This window comes from Myripristis murdjan, chromosome 20 (assembly GCF_902150065.1).
Source record: "Myripristis murdjan chromosome 20, fMyrMur1.1, whole genome shotgun sequence".
In the NCBI taxonomy this organism is placed as follows: Eukaryota; Metazoa; Chordata; class Actinopteri; order Holocentriformes; family Holocentridae; genus Myripristis; species Myripristis murdjan.
The window spans coordinates 3,047,360-3,067,672 of NC_043999.1; positions in this window are offsets into that span (position 1 = coordinate 3,047,360).

Consider the following 20,313-nt stretch of genomic DNA (forward strand, 5'->3'; position numbering starts at 1 on the left):
CACACACACACACACACACACACACACACACACACACACACACACACACATTCTTCAGCAGTTTCAGGTTCTTGACGTTCAATATTCCAAATCTCGCGTAGTCAAACGTGACTTCAGTGTAAACAATCATGGCGGACGAACAGGAAGAAGCAAGGATGGTTGTTTTCGGCCTCTTACTTTCAGAAACACGCACACACACACACACACACACACACACACACACACACACAAAACGATTATGGAAAAAGTCATGGAGACGGCGGGAATGTGGGCTGTGTGCATTACAAGAGACTGTTCTCTTCACCGGCACCATGTTTTTTGTTTGTTTTTACTTCCTCCTCTGTCAGTCAGCTGACTCAGCTCGCGTCCTGATTGGCTTTTGCCCCGGTTCACGTGACATCACACACTGTGCCGGCTCGGCTCGCCCCACACACTACAGGGTTTCTAGTCGCAAATATTAAACATGTTCATTATTTACGATCTCTCCTTCTGAGGCCTTCCGAGCGGATCGGACTGGACAAAATCACTCTTAACCCTCCTGTTATGTTCACATTTTTGAACATCTTTTATGTTTGGGGTCAATCTGACCCCTGCAGTTTAACCCTATAAAGCCATTTGTATCATAAATGATACACATTTTCAATTCCGTTTTTCATTTTCAGTTTAATCAATACTTGACCAAAATACTGTTTTATACCTTTGAACACTTCCCCTGTTCACCCTGGACCATTGGCACTTCAAGTACATATCATATATCATATATCACACCAGATAGGTTGTGTAATAACATATTTTTTGATTTTTTTTATATGTATATATATTTTGTTATAGGACTAAATAAAGGGTTCAATTTCAAAAAAATGGAATTTTCTGCCAATTCGTTCATAGTTCAGGCTTTATAGGGTTAAACCTCCACAAAATTATTATAACTAAAATTGTTATCAAAGTTTATGTGTCAAGTACTTTATGTTTCTTTGTTGACGACCTAAATAGAACATACAAAGTGTGTACAGGACATTGAAAACATATCATCATGTGAATTTCATGTTTACCCGGTGGTGCCCATTACATTAGGAAAACTCATTAAATATTAAGCAAAAAAAAAATGACATTAATCATTTATTTAGAGACGTTAAACATTGGCTGGGGTCAAATTGACCTCAAACATAATAGGAGGGTTAACACACCCCACACACACCACAGGAACATCAGACAATCGGGCCTCTGCTGGCTTTGATCAGAACGGGGAGATCGGGAGAAAAATCGGCCTGATTATCCTGTAGTGTGTACCGGCCGTTAGCATGTTAGTCAGTATTTTCTCAGCTCAGTCGCCGGGAAAACATGTCGGCGTTTTACGTTTTTCTACAAACCAAAGACTTAATGTCATGAAGTATAAACCGCCTGTAATATAAAAAACATGACATAAGCAGACCGTTAAGTTAATGATGTAAGTGCATTAAATTCACTTCATTAAAATGTATTTGAACACACGTCTCCTCTTCGTCCACAGAGCATCACAGCTGATTATTATGAGCCTCAACATCCCGACCCGTCAGATTCCTTCTGGAGGCCAAAATAAAAGATAATTCTGACGTTTCCTGTGAAATTTGAGCCGGGCTGCCCGCAGAAACTTCCCTGCTTATCGTCGCTCCCCATCAGACGAGGCTTTGGTTCGCGAGGCTTCGGGCAAAAACATCTCATATATTTCAGTTCTGCCATGAAATCTCAGTTGATGAAACCATTAGTGAGCTTCTGCAGGCCATCTGTCACCGGCTTTCAACTCCTCTCAGAGACGGAGATAAAAGAGGAGCGTCCGACTCCAGCAGCACCGAGACCCAACGCAAATCTCCTTCTCAGATTTTGGGAAGCACAGAAAAATGAAGAGGAGAAAACCGGGCTCGTCGTTCGGAGTCTCGTCTGTTTGAATCCCACAGACGGCAGGAAAAAAACATGAGGTCACTGTGTTTTCACTTTTTTTTTTTTCTACTGTTTGTTTTTGAGGTGCCTTGCTCAAGGGCCGTGCCTCAGTGGATTTATTATGTTCATCTTCACTTTCCCCAACCAGAAGTGTCCTCTTATGGAAATACAGCTTAACCCTCTGAAACCTGCGGGCTTTTATTTTGACGTGCTTTATTTATTTGATTTGTTTAACCAAAACCAAAACCAAAACAAACAAACAAAAAGCAAAACAAAACAAAAAATGACTAAAAAACACTATTTGCCTAAGAAAATGTTTTTTTAAAGTGTAGTTTTACCAAAAATAAATAAATAAAACACACATACATACATTAAATCAAAAAAAAAAAAAAAAAAAAAAAAAAAAATATATATATATATATATATATATATATATATATATATATAGTACAAAATTAAGAAAAGGTTTATTTTAAAAAGTTACTAAAAACACTACTTTTGAAAATGATTTTTGTTTGTTTTTTACCAAATAAAATAAATGAATAAATAAAATCCTAAAAAAAAATATATAACACAAAACAAAGAAAATGAAAAATAAATAGATAGATGAAAACTAATTTTTTAGTGTAATGTTGCTAAAAATGTGTAAGTAAAAATACAAATAGATAAGTACAAATTTGTTTCCTTAAGACAAGAATCTGCATGTTCCAACAAAAAACTTGCGCCTTCATAGATCAGAGTGGTCATTTTAAAAATACACAAAGACCGCTTTGATTTTTTGATTTCATAGTTTCTGGTTTGTGTTGTTTTTGGTTGTTTATCATATATTTATAAACACACTTGAGCCCTGGTGCTGAATCATGACACCGGCGCTGGGGGATCAACAGCGCCCCCTGTGGCCACGTCTAAACCCTGCAGTTTGTCTGCTTGGAGACTCACCAAGGGAAACACTGGAGGAACACCTGAACGTGAGATGACACCTGCCAGGAAACACACTCCTGTTCACACAATGCGAGGCTCTGTGGTGTGTGTGTGTGTGTTACGAATGTGGGAAACTGTGATTTGTTCCAGGAGGGATTCTGCTCTGAGCGATGAATCTGTTGTCATGAAAACGAGATTATTTTTGTGTCTTTGTTGTCTGGAGTTCATTGTTGCTGTGAGGAGACTGAAGCTCTGAAACCATCAGGAGCAGGTTCGACGTGTCAAACTTCAGTTTACAGAAACAGCTCGTAAATCCCCAGCCAGTCAGCTGACGCCCCAATAAAACCTTTAACAGCTCCACTGCAGATCTGTGTGACAACCTCCTGTGTGTGAAGCACATCCACGGCCAGTAAAAAAAAAAAAAAAACAATATTCTTGTGATATCTATAGAAAATTTAAAAGGAATAAAATCAGTTAAATTCACCTTTAATTTTCTTCATTGTGCGTTTTATCTCTTTTTTGGCAAATGAATTACACTCACAATACAAGTGTGTGGAGGCAGAGGGAATCTGGATTATTAACATATCAGACTGAGAATAATTTTGTTTTTTATGTTTTTATTTGTGCACACGAATGTGAGGGAATCTCTTTCCATCTGGAATACCAACAACAATAATAATAATAATCATAATAATAATGATAAGACACGCCCACCTGGTTCACTCCTGAGAGCGACTCTTTCCTGGTTCCAGCTGAGAAGCAGCTTCAGAAGCTGAATCTGTGTTTGGTGGAAATTTCAGAAAGAACGGTTTAAAGTTTGGTTTGTTGCCGGTTTGTTGGTGGAAAAGTGTAACAGAGACGTTCGTTCATAACCTGTGACTGTCCACAGGTGACGGCAGGTAACAGTCGACGTAATGAGAAGGCCCCGCCCACTTCCCAGCTGACCAATCAGGACAGAGCAGAGTCAAACACATCCATACAAAGAGTCAGTCAACAGATTATTACAGCAGAAGAAAGAGAAATGTTAGAAGGACAGTGCCTTTAAAAGTGAGCAGAGAACTCTGAGCCTGAAACAGTCCAGGGCGTTCTACACACAGAAAAATAAAGGTGCTGACAGGAACCAAACTTGGTTCTTCAAGGTGATGCCATAGAGGATGCATTTTTGGTTGCACAAAGAACCTTTAAGCAAGAAATTCTTTAAAGAACAATTTCTGCAGATGGTTCTTTAGAGAACCCCCAAAGGTGCCGCAAGGAACCATCAAAATGGTTCCTTTAGAAACTACAAATGGTTCTTTAAAAAACTTTAGCAAAAACTAGGGTCTTTAAGGAACCACTTTAAAGAAAGTTCTTTGTGGACCCAACTGGTTCAGTAAAGAACAGTGATTTTTCAGAATAAAAGTGTTTTAAATCAGATGAGTGTGTGCAGGTTGAAAACCAACATGAACATGTTGTTGGCCGGTTCTCCACGTTCCTTGTTCCTTCACTGGGTTCCAGACGAGCTATTAAAAATGTTTTCTGATGGTTTATAGAGCGAGACATTAATCCATTCACTGAGGAAATAATCTGCACATTAATCCATTCACTGAGGAAATAATCTGCACATTAATCCACAAGGAAAAGAATTGTTAGCTGCTGCTGCCACCAAATAACTCCAATAAACATGAAGAACCTTTAGCACTTTAAAGAACTACAGACAGTGTGTGAGGAACCAGCCCCTAAATAAAGAGGTTCTTCAACTGCTGGTGGTTCTATGTGGAACCAGAGAGCATTTTGAAGAACCCTTAAAGAACAGTTATTTCTGAGTACAGGCCACATCACACAGAGGAACCTGTTTGTGTTACACAATATTATTTTTTTGTCAGTATTTTGGATCAGAGGATCCACGAGCTGGCAAAGCTCTGTGGAAACTCTGACACACCTGACTCCGCCCCCTCTTCTCACACACCTGAGGGAAACTGCTGCTTTGGCCACGCCCACCGAGGGAATCACATCCAAACAAACAGCGGCAGCGTCGCTATGGAAACGTCATGCCTGCGGTCGTGCAGACGGTGTGTTTGTGTAAAATATTTCATCCTGATGCCTCAACATGAAGCACAGAAATCATGTCCAGACTGTTTTTTTGTTTTTGTGCTGCTGTTGCTTCACATTTTGACACCAGGATAAACGCGACGTGGCGATCCGACTGCAGCATCACTGACTTTATATAAAATAAGACCTACATTATTGAAATTCCATAGATTTCCAAACTTTCCTGTCAAATCCCAAAGTTAACCCTGGATTTTCTCTCACCTAATCAGAGCTCATTTTCAGTCGTGGTGTTTTTTTTTTCTCCCCAAAGCTCTGGTTCAGATAAAGGAGCAGTTTGATGAAAAGAAACGGCTTTAAAAAGTCTCTCCGGCTGCGGCGGCTGTGGGAGATCAGACGGGGGAGCGAGGCAGAGGAGGAGGAGGAAGGCCATTAATCATTGAAATTAAACAGTAGATCACAGTGTGGCTGGAGAGAGCGAGCAGAGCAGCCATGAAACATTAAACCCTCAGCCGAGCGGCATAAAATAACCAGGGCTCGCCGAGGAAACCATTATCGCACCGGCCTGTGCATCGGTCAGTGGCTATCGCTGTGAAATATTCCATAACATTTATATGAGCAACTTTAAAAAAAAAACCTTTTTTAATCTGGATTGTGCAAACTAAACTCGTCCACTTCCCAGATTCCTCTCGCGGATGAAATAAAATCCCTCCCCTGCAGGTTAGTTTTTCTCACGGCACCTTATCTCACCGGCTCGTCTCAAATCTAAAATTTATCGCCGCTCTTTGACCCGGGCCCATTAAAATAAAAGTCTCCTTGTCATGGGAGAAACATCTGATACAGGCCTGTGCCCAATTTTGGGTCCCATCTCATCGGCCGAAGTGGTATTTTTATCTTTTTCTTTTCTTTTTTTTTTTTTTCCCATCTTTGGTGCTGTGGTGTTTTTGCAGCTCAGAGAAATATCTGGAGCAGACAGCGGACGACGGGGCGTCAGGGCCGCTGCAGGGAGAAGAGTCGGGATTTTCAAGATTAAAGTCGTAAACATGCAAGAAAAAAAAAACTTGGATATTCTTTGAGATTTAAGTGAAAAATCCAAAGTTGTGACATTATAAAGTCACAAATTTACAATAAAAACCTGTAAAAGCCAGTTTGTCCTGCTCCTGTGGGATCCAGTCAGAAGGAAATCCTGCTGGTCTGAGTCCAGAACCCCAACCTCCTCCTCAGCATCTGGACTCTGAAGAGACGTTGCAGTGACTTGGGCCGATTCAGAAGAAAACAATCTGCTGATTCTGGGCTCAGATCATCAGGATCTCCTAGATTTCCTAGATCTCCTTGATCTCCTTGATCTCCTGAGCCTCCACCACCAGCACCTCCTGGTTTGTGCCGTCGGGTCGATGCTGCCCCGTCCCGCCGGCCCACAAACACATTTACAAAGAGTCTCTTATCGTCCCTGCTGAGCGGCAGCCTGGAGGGGATCATGTGTTCGGTCACGTGTCTGTGTGTGTGTGTGTGTGTGTGTGTGTGTGTTTGTCCACTGTCTGTGCACAGTTGTGACTTTATCATGAACTTCTCGTGGCTGCTGTGATTCAAAACCTCTGCAAAACGTTTGCTGTCGCTGCGTCCGCTCCCTCTCCTCATGCACTGTCTGGCTCGCTCGACCACCACCCGGCTCGCTCTCTCTCTCTCTCTCTGATCACACACTACTGGGCCAATCAGCCTAATTTTATTTTTTATTTTTAATCCTACCGTGGCCGCGTTCACTGGTGAAACAAATCCAGGGAGTTTAAAAACAGTTATAAAACAGTTTGCTGCCGAAGACCATCAAGACACACTGAGAGAAAGAGAGGTGGGGCGGGATAAGTGTGTGTGTGTGTGTGTGTGGGTGTGAGAGAGAGAGAAATTAGAAAGAGAGAGACCTTAGTACTAATTTTGAATTTTGCATTTGTGCCCTTTGTGAAACACATTTTCTGTTGAAAGCCATGTGGCTTCATAGCTGAGCCTTAAGTTCCAGGTAGATTTGAATCCCACAGTAATTTAATCTGTAATCTGCACCCAGAACAGATTAAAATACGCACCGGCCTGTTTAACACTGTTCATGTCAGGTGTGTTTTTAACCAGTTTCAGTCCAGTTTCGTGTGTGTGTGTGTGTGTGTGTGTGTGTGTTTAAATGTGTTTTTAAAGGTACATTATTTGTTTACTCCTCATCACAGCAAAATTGACATTTACATGAAAATGTTACCAGCAACACTAATGCACATTTTTTTTGTTATTTGAGTGTCAGCTATTAATTCTGACGTTTTATGTGCCTCTGACTGTTCATGTATTCATATGTGAATTCATTCATTCATGCAAAAGGGACGGTGGAAAAATGTGACGTTGGTAAGAGAAGCATCAACAGAGGAGATCACACAGAGAAGAAAGGAAGGAAGGTGAAGAGGAGGAGGAGGAGGCAGCAGGTGAGAAGAGAGCGAGAAGTTTTTAATGAAGAGAAGCTCCGGCGAAACTTTCAGTCACACAGGAGATGAGAGGAGAGAGCAAAAGAGGGAAATGGAGGAATAAATCATCAGAGGGGAGATCCGGAGATCAGAGCGTGGAGGAGAAACCCGGAGACAGGCGGCCATTAAACGGCGAACAGCAGGGAGACCCGTCCCACGTTCCTCCGTCCAGGAACCTCCTACCAACCAACAGGGAGCGTCTCTGATGCGAAGACGCTTCAAACAGCCGCACGACTTTGATGTTTGCCTCTAAACTCTAAATCTTTAGCTCTTTAGCTGCGTGTGTGGAGCGAGGGGGCGGAGTTTAGACGAGCAGCAACGCAAACAGAGGCGTTTCTCCACAACGCTTCAGCGGCCGTGAGGCTGAGACGCCCTGCAGGGAGCCTTTAGATCCACCAGGCATCTGCAAAACACACACGCACTCAACAAATACTGTAAATTTGCACATTGCCCACATCTATGCACATTGTATACATCGATGCACACTGTTTTTTTTTTCTTTGTTAGTTTTTTTATCATCTATTTATCAGCTATTTATCATCTGTTTATACTGTAAATTTGCACATTGCCCACATCTATGCACATTGTATACATCGATGCACACTGGTTTTTTTTTGTTTTTTTTATCATCTATTTATCAGCTATTTATCATCTGTTTATACTGTAAATTTGCACATTGCCCACATCTATGCACATTGTATACATCGATGCACAGTTTTTTTTTTTTGTTTTGTTTTTTTGCACATTGTTTTTTGCACATTGGGTACTTAGATCTTTAGATCTCAAGTGTCATTTTTTATTCTTTATTTTTTATATTCTTTATTTTTTTATTATTCTTTATTTTTTATTATTCCATATTTTTTATTTACTTAATCTTGTACTCTGTGGATACTGCTGAAAACTGTGAATTTCCTTCAGGATGAATAAAGTATCTATCTATCTATCTATCTATCTATCTATCTATCTATCTGTCAAATAAACTTGTTAGGCTGAAGCAGCTGATTTATTAACACATTTGTTGGGAGTCTGATATCTGAACTGTGAGCGGAGCAGCAGTTTGTTCATTTTATTTTCCAGCGCTCTGTAACTTTGAAAAGAAAAGCACAAGACAGCTAAATAATGATACCTGCAGAAAATCTGACAAAACAAGGCCACACGGCGTCGCTGATGAGAAGCACCGCTCGACATCAGCAGCCGAGTTCTGCGAGGGTTAATGTGGGAGGGGCTTCAGTGTGTATGCATGTGTGTATTTATTCATTCATTCATGCATTTGTTTGGGACACTTTAGAACAGATGTAACCTAATAGCCTCAGCTGAAAATGTACACGGAAAAAAAAAACCCCTAACCCTTAATCCTAAACTGAACCGAAATGCTTCTTGCCATCTAAATACATCGCAGATTTTAACCCAATTTTCAGAAAATCGGCAAAACAAAATGCTAATTTCTGCGCGTTTCCATCCACTTCTGTTATGTGAATATCTGGAGTCGGTTCATCGAGGTGAGCAACAGGTGGCGCTAATTCTCCAGCCGGGTGACATTACACCGCCGCAGAGGAAGAGGGCGCAGCGTGACGACGTGTTACAGGCCTCAGTCAAAAATCTAAACTTTGTTGTTTGCATTCATGTTGTTTTCGTTAATTAGTTCAAGAAAAGTGAAAGTCTCATCTGTTGTCTGTGGAGCGGAGTCACGTGTTTCCATAGCAACTTATTCACATTTTCCTTTTAACGATACACCAACTTTTCCACCTCCCCAAAGCATAAAAACCTTTTTCGCGATATTTGGAGATTTTTTGAATTTTTTTTGAACGCCTTGTTGTTTTAATCCATCTACTTGATTTTCCGCGTGCTTTTGTTTATTTGTGTGACTTTTATGTTTTTACTGTAAAGTGTCTTTCAGTCCTGAGGAAAGCGCAAACAAAATGCATGTATTAATATATTATTATATATTATATTATATATTATAAATGTATATTATATTAGATGCATGTGGGATGAAGCTCGGCTCTCTGATGGTCGGCGGCCGGTTTTCCCGCCATGACCCGACGTTCCAGATAAATTGTGGCGGGGTTGGATCACCATGGCAACGCTGCAGAAGCACAAAGAGGATTTTGAAGTTTGATGCAGAATCAACTAAGTTTTGTTTATTGTTTGTTGTCACAGCTCCAGTTACACAGTCGGCGGAGCGGCCGATAAGCCCCGCCCACGCTCATTTTAAACACTTTGCTCCGCCCTCGCTGCCACGTACAAAACGGCGAGCAGCTCCCGCTAACTGTGATCCTCTGAGGGAGCTTCGTGTCGAATCTAGAAAAACAATCGTGCAGAATCAAACATATTTATTACTGGAGAAGGCCGAGAGGAAACGAAAGCAAACAGCCACCTTTGCTCAGGAGAAATCAATAAAACGAACGGCGGTGCTCATTATTCATGTCTTCCTGCTTGACCCTGCAGGTGAAACCAGACGAGCGCTGCAGGAAAACACACACACACACACACACACACACACACACACACACACAACCTCTCAGCATCCAGGAACTGAGCCTGGATCAGCTCATTTATCAAGTGAAAATGCTTTTTAATTACTCGTTAACTTTTTTTTTTTAAATTTCTGGAAGGCGCTTGCTGACTCCTTGGTGCCAGACAAAGTCGATCGATCTCAGGGAAGTGATTAAATCCATTTTAAGCAGGTTGCTTGTCTCGGGTCCACAGGCCGGCGTGCCGATTAAAACCGCCTCAGCTTCATATTCCAGATGCATCAGCGAGTCCAGGCCGTGAGGAAGATGACGGAGAAACACCGGAAAACAGATGTGCAGCGTTTGGTGTGCCAGCAGCTCCACAGATTCACCGGAAACAAGTCGACGACACAACGCAGTGGATCTATTTTTATATATATTTTTTTAGTGGAACAAAAGAACCAGCCAAAGCTCCTGGTTCAGTCAGTGTCTCGTTTCCGGGTGAAAAGTCTCCGTTTCTTCACGGTTTGGCTCGTAGGGCTGTGAAGGTTCAATAAAGCAACACTTTGGCTTTTGATTCACAATTTGGGTTTCAATTCGGGTTGTTTTGCATCATCAATTTCTCTGTATGTTGTCTTATTTGCAAGAATATCTTTTTTTCAACAACAACAAACCAACAATAAAAAAAACAAACAAAAAAAAAATGAACACAGGTAGTCACATTCTATATTAAATCTTGTACTTCTCTTTACTTGAGTACTTTAAGCCAGTCATTGACTTTACCTAAATTTGCCATTTATACCTTTGTTACAAGCCTATTATGTATTATAAATGTTTTTTAAGAATATATTGTGATTTTATTTGAAAAAAAAAAAAAAAAAAAAAAAGATTTTCAGTATTCCACCCACGTGTTGGCATCAGGTATGAGGTTGTGGTTAGCAGCTGCATGTTTGATGGAAACCTCTGGAACGGCTCGGCAGCCGACAGGATTTATTTCTTACGAGGGCGGAGTCCAAGGACACGCACCGTCTTTTCTGAAAGGTGAAGTTAAATAAGCAACACAGAGAGATTTGTCTTTTTGTCCCTGCTGTCAGGGACTCCTTTGTTCTCTTGTCTGCCTTTTATCGTCGGGATAAACAGAAGGAGAGAGCACAGAGGGAATAAGAGAAAAGGATGAATCTGTTTCAGGCCCAGAGGGACGGCTTGATTGTCCCGACGAGAAAAGAAAAGAAAAAGCGAGTCCAGGTATAAAAGGAGCAGCTCCTCCGTCGCCCCGAGGAGCGGCTGAAATATCCGGGAGTGAAATGTCAGCGGACAAAAGCGGCAGATTGGCACAGCGAGCCTGGAAACAGGACAGCACTTCCTGTCCGCCTGCCAGTGCCTTTCCTATTTGTCCTTCTCCTCTTTCTAGGTCAGGAGCGGCGGGAGCGAGGAGCGCCGCGCTCCCCTGGAGGAGGAGGAGCTGATCTGCACCTGAACGATGGAAACCAACACCTTCACCTGTTGTCGTCTTTCAAACCCTCAGCTGTGCTCCGGCTGCACATCTGCACCGAATCACACTGTGTTCAAGCCTGATGTGTATTTATTATTCTCCTTTGTTATAATATTGTTAAAAAATCTGAACCACAACAGACGAAGGCCTGGCAGGAATTCACCAGCACCTTCTCCTTTTAGTTTCCAGACGTTTCCTTCAACCCTAAAACAGATAATCCCGCAGATTTACAGTATATCCTCTGTATTTTCAATAAGGCAAAACTTTAATTTCTTTAAAATTTGACCACCAGAGGCAGAAACTTCTGAATATTTTCACAAACCTTCACACTGAGCCGTCTAATCCACTTGTAATAATCAACAAAACCCTGGGATTGGGGGGAAAAAAAAAAGAGAGATATGTGGCATCAGTGGCCCAAGAAAAATAAATCACTTCATCACAAACGGTAAGAACCTCGACCTCCTTTTGTCTCTTTCAGGCTTCAGGACTAAACAGAGAAGCACGAGGCGAGGACACGCCGAGCTTCAGGCTGAGGGCCGGATCCTGTCGGCTCTTACCTCAGGACGTGCAGCGGGACGGCCCAGACCGGACCGGACGGGACTTCCTGTCCAGCTGCCAAGTGCCTCTCTCTCCGTCCGTCTGTGTTTTCTGGGTCAGAGCGGCGGGCCGGGCCACGGGGTAAAGAGGCAGTGACCGCCGCCGTTCTCCTGCACTGCAAAAAGCCAAAATCTTACCAAGATTATTTGTCTTATTTCAAGTCAACATGTCTTATTTCTAGTCAAAATATCTCATTACACTTAAAATAAGACATGATCACCTCAGAAATAACTTGTCTTTAGACAATTTTCACTTGTTTCAAGTGAAAATCTACTTGAAACAAGTTAAAATTTGCTTGAAACAAGAAACAAATTTTGCCAATGGAACAAGCAAATTTTTACTTGTTCACTTGTGTCACTAGTAAAAATTTGCTTGTTCCATTGGCAGAATTTGTTTCTTGTTTCAAGCAAATTTTCACTTGAAACAAGTGAAAATTGTCTAAAAACAATTTACTTCTGAGGTGATCATGTCTTATTTTAAGTGTAATGAGATATTTTGACTAGAAAAAAGAGATTTTTACTTGAAATAAGACAAATAACCTTGGTAAGATTTTGACTTTTTGCAGTGTGTTACATGAACCGCATCGTTTTAACCCTTTACTCCACCAGGCGGCCTCAGCGAGTGAGTTCCTGTCCCGCCGGCACCTCCTGGCCTCCGGGCCGGTTCCTCGTCTCTGTGACAGTCATGGAAACCGCCGGCTGTTAAAATCTGTTCTCGGTTTGGTACAAAACGCGCACGCGGACCTTGTTCACGCGGCGGCCGTCTTCCTGTGGCCGCAGAACCTCCTGTGACGTTCTGCTCACAGGAACACAGGGTTCTGTATGACGTTCCTTCTTCTGTTGAAATTGCTCATATTCCTATCTTTTTATAATCCTTGTTTATAGTGTTTATATTGCTTACTGCTATTTATCATGTGTATACTGTATATTTCTTCTAAATTTGCACATTGACCTACCTCTATGCACATTTTATACACCCATGCACACGGTTTTTTCTGTTTTTTTTGTTGCACATTGCTTTTTGCACACTGGGTTGTACTTAGGTTATTCTGTTGTACTCAGATCTTATTCTGTTATACTTAGATCTTATTCTTTATTTCTATTTTTTTTATTTACTTAATCTGTAATCTGTGGATACTCCTGAAGAAAATGTGAATTTCCTGCGGGATGAATAAAGTATCTACCTACCTACCTACCTACCTACCTTCCTCATGCAGCACTAAACCTGCTGAGATGCACTGCTGAGTCACTTCTGTGTTGGATTTAATCTGTAGGAATATTATACAGAAATCTGCGTCCCATGTGTGTTTGTTGAAAAATGTCCAGTTCACACTAGAAATACACACATTTCTGATTATGTTTAAGTCGATGGAAAAGCAGTTTTTTTTTTTCATTGTCTACAGCCAGTATCAAACTTTATTTCACTCTTTATTTCGCTGTGTGCAAAATGAAGCTACAGGCAGCGAATTGATGACCCGCTCCTCGATAACGGTTATGGATAACGGATGGCTCGACGGATGATTTTTATGTATATACTTTAATTTAAAAATCAGGAGAGCACCAGTCCTCTCCACCGCAGCAGGAGGACGGTCTGCTGCTTGGTTTTGTTGGAGGGTTTCCTCCTCTGGGATGCGTAAAACGACGTCGGCTTTAAAATTCACCAGCGTGGAAGCTGCAGGGCAGAGCCAGGACAGTTTCCACGAGCTAAAACGTTCATGGTGGTTTCACACGGCAGCGAGCTCGGCCTCATGGAGGATTATGACATGGTCATCTTTCAAAAACATTTTTATGTTCAACAGCTTCAAGATGTTTGTGCTAATACGCCTGAATCAAATAACAGCTTCCAGGAACGCTGCTTTTATTTCTGCGGTTCTGCCTCACCTCAGCTGACTTGACACATAAATGATAATTATGATGGTGTTAAGCATCGATACAAGACGAGCTGAGGCAATCTCTGCAATTCACTTTTCTGAGCTGGTTTATATCAAGTCTAAGATCCTTAATACTTAGGCTTTTTTATGTTGACTTTTAATATTTTTGTCTTAATGTATTTTTATTATTCTCAGTGAAAAGCTCTTTAAATCGGCTAAAGACCGTGACAGTAAAGATTTTAATGAGCAGAGGTGTAAACTTGATTTAGAGGCAGTTTTCTAAACGCCCAAAGCCATGAGCCGCTGTGCCACGGGTTCAACAAGACATAACCCCCCCGACACACACACACACACACACACACACACACACACACGCTATAAAACTCATTTAACTAGAGTGCAGATCCATCATCATGACTTCCTCCTGGTTTCCGTCCCACAGCAACAAAAGAGGCTTTGTCTGTGGATCTGGGCTCGGGCCGCTCGCCGCAGCCGGGCCAAGTCCTCTGCAGAGGATTTAGGAATTAGCCAATAAAAAAGGAGGCATTCAGGATAAATCCCACAGTTTATGAAGCGGTTTCTCCCGCGGTGATGATCTACGGACGGGTGACATGTTTGCACTCGAGCGGAGTTCAGAGGTACAGGAGAAGCCTCTCAGCGTTAGCAGGAGGAACGGAAGCTCAAACAAACAGAAAATCTCCAACAAAAACTCTGGGATGAGGAACGCTCCGCACGATGGTTCATAAATCAGATTTGTTTAGTTACAGTTAGTTAGTTATAACCACCTTCCCAGAGTGTGCTGATGACGTTTGGCCTCGACGTCTTTCAGCTGGAAAGCAAACACAAGAAATCTGACCTAGCATCAGTGATGTGTGACCATTAAATATAGCATTTTTAATAATTATTGTTTTGTTGTATTTTTTTGAAAAATTTCCTTCATTCCCCCCAATTGTCTTTTTTATTTTTTGTTTTCTAATTCTTTGGTCATGTTTGGCAGTTGTGATGAGAGACGAGCCAAATATCAAGAAATGACCCTAAAATTGAGAGGCAACAGGCCTTTCACCAGCATTTATATGAAACTGAAACTAAACTATCGCTTGTGTTACTGAGGCTCCTTGCTCTCAGAAACATCCTTAAATGGTTCTTAAATGGTTCTTCAAAACGCTCTGTGGTTCTTCAAAGAACCACCAGCAGCTGAAGAACCTCTTTATTTAGGGTTCTGGTTCCTCACACACTCTCTGTGGTTCTTTAAAGTGCTAAAGGTTCTTCATGTTTATTGGAGTTATTTGGTGGCGGCAGCAGCTAACAATTCTTTTCCTTGTGGATTAATGTGCAGATTATTTCCTCAGTGAATGGATTAATGTGTCGCTCTATAAACCATCAGAAAACATTTTTAATAGCTCGTCTGGAACCCAGTGAAGGAACAAGGAACGTGGAGAACCTCTTTATTTAGGGTTCTGGTTCCTCACACACTCTCTGTGGTTCTTTAAAGTGCTAAAGGTTCTTCATGTTTATTGGAGTTATTTGGCAGCAGCAGCTAACAATTCTTTTCCTTGTGGATTAATGTGCAGATTATTTCCTCAGTGAATGGATTAATGTCTCGCTCTATAAACCATCAGAAAACATTTTTAACAGCTCGTCTGGAACCCAGTGAAGGAACAAGGAACGTGGAGAACCTTTACTAAACGAGCTGGATCAACAATGAATTTTCTTAAAAATGGTTCTTTAAAGAATCTATTTTTCCTAAAGTTCTTTAAAGAACAGAAACCATTTTTGACGGCTCTTTGACACACCTTTGGGGGTTCATCATCTACAAAAACAGTTGTATGGCATCACTCTGAAGAACTATTTTTGGTTGCAGTTAGCACCTTTATTTTTCCGTGAGACCCTCAGGGACCCCTGGAGGGCCCTGGACCCCAGGTTGAAGACCCCTGAGACGTACTGACTGTTTTTTATATTTATTTATCTATTTTTATTTATTTATCTTTTATTTTGTGTAGTGTTTGTGTTACTTGTAGCACCCAACAGAGCGGCACTTTTAATTTCGTTGTATTGTTCACAATATAATGACAATAAAGGCACTTTGACACTTTGAAGAGAAAACAGCAGAAAACACATTTTCTCTGTGGCGTTGTGTTTATTCTGTCAATCAGCAGCAACAGATTTTTATATTTTTATACAGCCTTGTATATTTTTACATTTTGTACAGTCGGAGTACGTTAACATGGCATCTGCTCTGCGACTGAATCTTTACATCGGTGGGTGAGGAACTACTTTTCTCTGTGGAGGATTACGTCCAGTGTTAGATGCCATGTGATTGCATGCAAACCTCACCTAATAAATAATCCAGCAGTAATTCAGCGTGCTGGTATTTGTTTGCCTTCTTGAATGGCTAAACGCTCGGCTCTGACACACTCCGGATGTGTACAGAGGAAAATAATAAAATTAAAAAAACGTTCTACTGGCCTGTTCAGATTTACAGAGGGAGTCGGCCTCTCTTCAGCTGTGTACGGCATTTTAATCGTGTTTACAGCAGACTGCGCTGTGGCGTCTGGGTTAATTGCCCCGGCGGAGGCATTTCTGAATAAATATCCTTCACAAAGACTTGAAAAAGAACGAAAAGCATATTTCAAAACCAGTCTCTTTTTCTTTTTAAATCATCCTCCCTGATTAGCTAAAACGGCAATTTATCATCCCTTCAGAATCAGTTTTAATTGGTTTTAGTGAGTGGCTCCTCTAATCTAAAGCAGTGATTTATCCTTCCTTTTCTTTTCAATGCCAGTGTGTTTTTTTTTTCCATTTCTTTTCTGCAGGAGACAGACGGAGCCGACTGAAGGAATGAAGTCATTTTAAGCAAAGCTGGTAAGCATTACCTATTATGACAGTCAGACTTTCTGTGGCAGTGAAGTGCAGAGAGAATGAAATGAGGACGAGTGTGTGTGTGTGTGTGTGTGTGTGTGTGTCAGTCCAAGGGCAGATAGTTTAGTCTCTCCGGCTCAAGAGCCTCTTAAAGTGGAGAGTTTCCAGTCCCAAACCTTCAGCTGACACACACATACACACACACACACACACACACACACACACACACACACACACACACACACACACACACACACACAGAGGACAGTGGGCATGGGAGTGTGTGTGTGTGTGTGTGTGTGTGTGCAGGCAGCATACGAGTGTTTGCGTGTCTGAGGAGGAGGAGGAGACGGATGAAGACAACAAGTCGTCTGAACACGCCTCTGAGCGTGTGCACAAAGTCACATGACCCTGACCAGGACACACAGCTCGGAACACGAATGAATGAATGGATGAATGAATGAATGCATGAATGAATGAGTGAATGAATGAGTGAATGAATAGTGGTAGTTACTGTCCACATCTGTGTACAAAACTCAGTAACAAGCTCAGCAGCTAGAGATGTTTAAAAGGCTAACTTAGCTGCACACAGCACATGTTGCTAATCACAAAGGCTAACTTAGCTATGCACAGTACATGTTGCTAATCACTGTGGCTAACTTAGCTACACACAGCACATGTTGCTAATCACTGTGGCTAACTTAGCTACACACAGCACATGTTGCTAATCGCTGAGGCTAACTTAGCTACACACAGCACATGTTGCTAATCGCTGAGGCTAACTTAGCTACACACAGCACATGTTGCTAATCGCTGAGGCTAACTTAGCTATGCACAGCACATGTTGCTAATCACTGAGGCTAACCTAGCTACACACAGCACATGTTGCTAATCACAAAGGCTAACTTAGCGACACAGAGCACATGCTGCTAATCTCTGAGGCTAATCTAGCTACATGCAACAAATGTGCTACATGCTAAGGCTAAGTTAGCGACACAGAGCACATGCTGCTAATCGCTAACAGCCGGTCCATACTCAAAGTGTTTTTATGAGAGGTTTTAACATCCGTCATGAAGCCCTGAGGTTCCTCTTTTGAGCTGCATGAAAGAAGAAACTCATGTTTTTATTTCTAACCCTGGAGAGCGTCTCTGCACTTCATGTTTCACCAAATAATTCAGACTTGACCTCAGTTTATTCCCAGGTCACTCGCTGTCGTTCTAATTCAACTCAAAGTCTCATTGGTTCCACCGGTGGACGGTCAGGAGGGATTTAAAAGTAACACAAAGGGGAAATGACGGGCACCAGGAACAACAACAACTGTTTAACTGGTGATTTAATTATTACACGGAGGGAGAAAGTGACATATGGACAGATGGATGATTTATTTATTTCAATAATCCAATCTGTGCACCGACAGTCGAGGAAACGCATCACTAAAAACTAAAAAGAGCGACATGTCAGCTCTCAGGCGGCTGACTCACCACACCTGAGCGCTCCAACTTTTTAAAATCTGTTCAGATGTTCTCAAACAAAGACTCCGAACTGACAACAAAGTGAAGGAACTCGTACTAAATCGTATTAAAACACTCGGATCAGAGGACGCTTCCCAAAATCCTCTCCACGTTCAAAGGGAAGAGTAATGAGGAACATGATTGTTCTGACCAGATAAGATGAAACTTTAATGATCCTGGGAGGAGAAACTGGGTCAGATCCTGGAGGCTGCAGGTTCAGATCAGATTTCTGAAGAATTAATCAGAGCGGAGACGGAAACGCAGCGAGAGGAAAAGTCAAGGTCGGCTAAACGCCCACTCGAGCTGCTCTTATTCTGGAGTGAGAAGGCCACTGCTGCCGCTCTCTGCCTTGAATTCATCATTTCACCAAAGTTTCTCAGGTCCATTTTGCTCTTCTGACTTCCTGTCAAACTTTGATGTCTGGAGCTGCACGTCCTTCATCAGCCTGAGAGCTGAGGGGTTAAAGTCTGCACACTCGGGACTGACTAACTCCTGCAGAGCTTCCTCACTTGTTGGTGGCCCTGTCCCGTTGTGTGTTGGAGCTTCTATATTTCTATTTTGTTTTTTCTATATTCCTTTTTAGAATGTTTATATTGCTTTTTGCTATTTATTATCTGTTTATACTGTTTATAATGTAAATTTTGCTTCGTATCTTGCTATCCACTTTGCTGCTGTAATGCGTGAAATTTCCCCACCGTGGGACTAATAAAGGAATATCTTATCTTATCTTATCCCAGCTCTCTCACTATATATCTCATAACGTCCTCATTTCGTCAGACAGCGAGGATCTGGCATTGGACGTTGTCCTCGGTCCAGACGGCGAGCACAGCCCCGATGTCCTCATTTGGCCAGGACTGACGCTTGTCCTCCATTTTTCTTTCCTCTGTTATGTTTCTGCTACAAAGTGAGCTGCTGCGCTGACATCTGCCCTGCGTACTATCATACTACTTAGTATGCAAGAAAAAGAATGAGTATGTCCCAGTACATAGTGTGTCAGATGCAGTATGGCAAGAGTACCAGGATGTTCTACTACATCCGCTCAGATTTCACAGTATGCATGTCAGCATGCTGCTCTGGCCATTCTGACCCACAATCCTTTGCACAGCGGACGTTACGTCGCACTGACTGAGTTGCGTGTACAGGCCACGCCCACATACAGAAGACAACAAAACACACATATCACACTCACCTGGCTCAGGTACAGCAGCAGTGACAGGAAGACAGAAGATCAGAAATCTGACAGAGGACAGCGCAGTATGAAACAGCACCGCCATTTTGACAACAACATTCAAATGTGGCGCGACGGACGGAGGAGGAAGTGAGCGAGAGGGTCAGAGGTCAGGGACGATGTATGTAGTGTGTCCCAATAGTATGCATACGCATGCATACTGCATACTACACTGCATACTTTGTAAGGGCAGCTGCAGTACATACTAAAAGGAAAAAGTAGAGGTGATTTGGAACGCAGGGCAGGACTGATTGGCTGCACTGTCTCCCCATCCACAGCCAGCTAAGTCCCGCCCACAGCCAGCGAAGCCCCACCCATAGCCTGATAAGGCCCGCCCACAGCCAGGGAAGCCCCACCCACAGCCAGCTAAGCCCCGCTGGGAACTGGACAGTGGCCGGGACAGCCCCACCGAGGAGCCAGCAGAGCCCGGAGGAGGTGGAGGAGGTTTATCCAGCTGTGACTGGTTTAACGCTGGCCAACAGTGACTTCAGTAAATCACCTGTGTCAGCAGATTCATGGCGTCTGGAAACCAGGAAACAGTTTCTCCATCCGATGAGCAGAACAGTCCGAAAGAACTGGACCGCATCCGGCTGCAGAAACGACGACATGGGAGAGAACGAAGGAACGTCACCGTGATCCGGCTCATCGCCTCTTTAATGTTTTTTTCTATCACTTTCCATTTAGTTTCCTGAACATTCAGAGCGCTGGCACCTGCCCAGCATGACGCACAGACCAACCACATGCAGTGGGAGGTTACACTGTGTGTGTGTGTGTGTGTGTGTGTGTGTGTGTGTGTGAGGACCAAACCAGATGCAGCACCAGGCAACAAACTGCAGCCGAGATGATGAAACACCTCAGGACGAACACTGACTTCACCTTCAGGGAATCTACACTAGACACACACACACACACACACACACACACACACACACACACACATTCTCC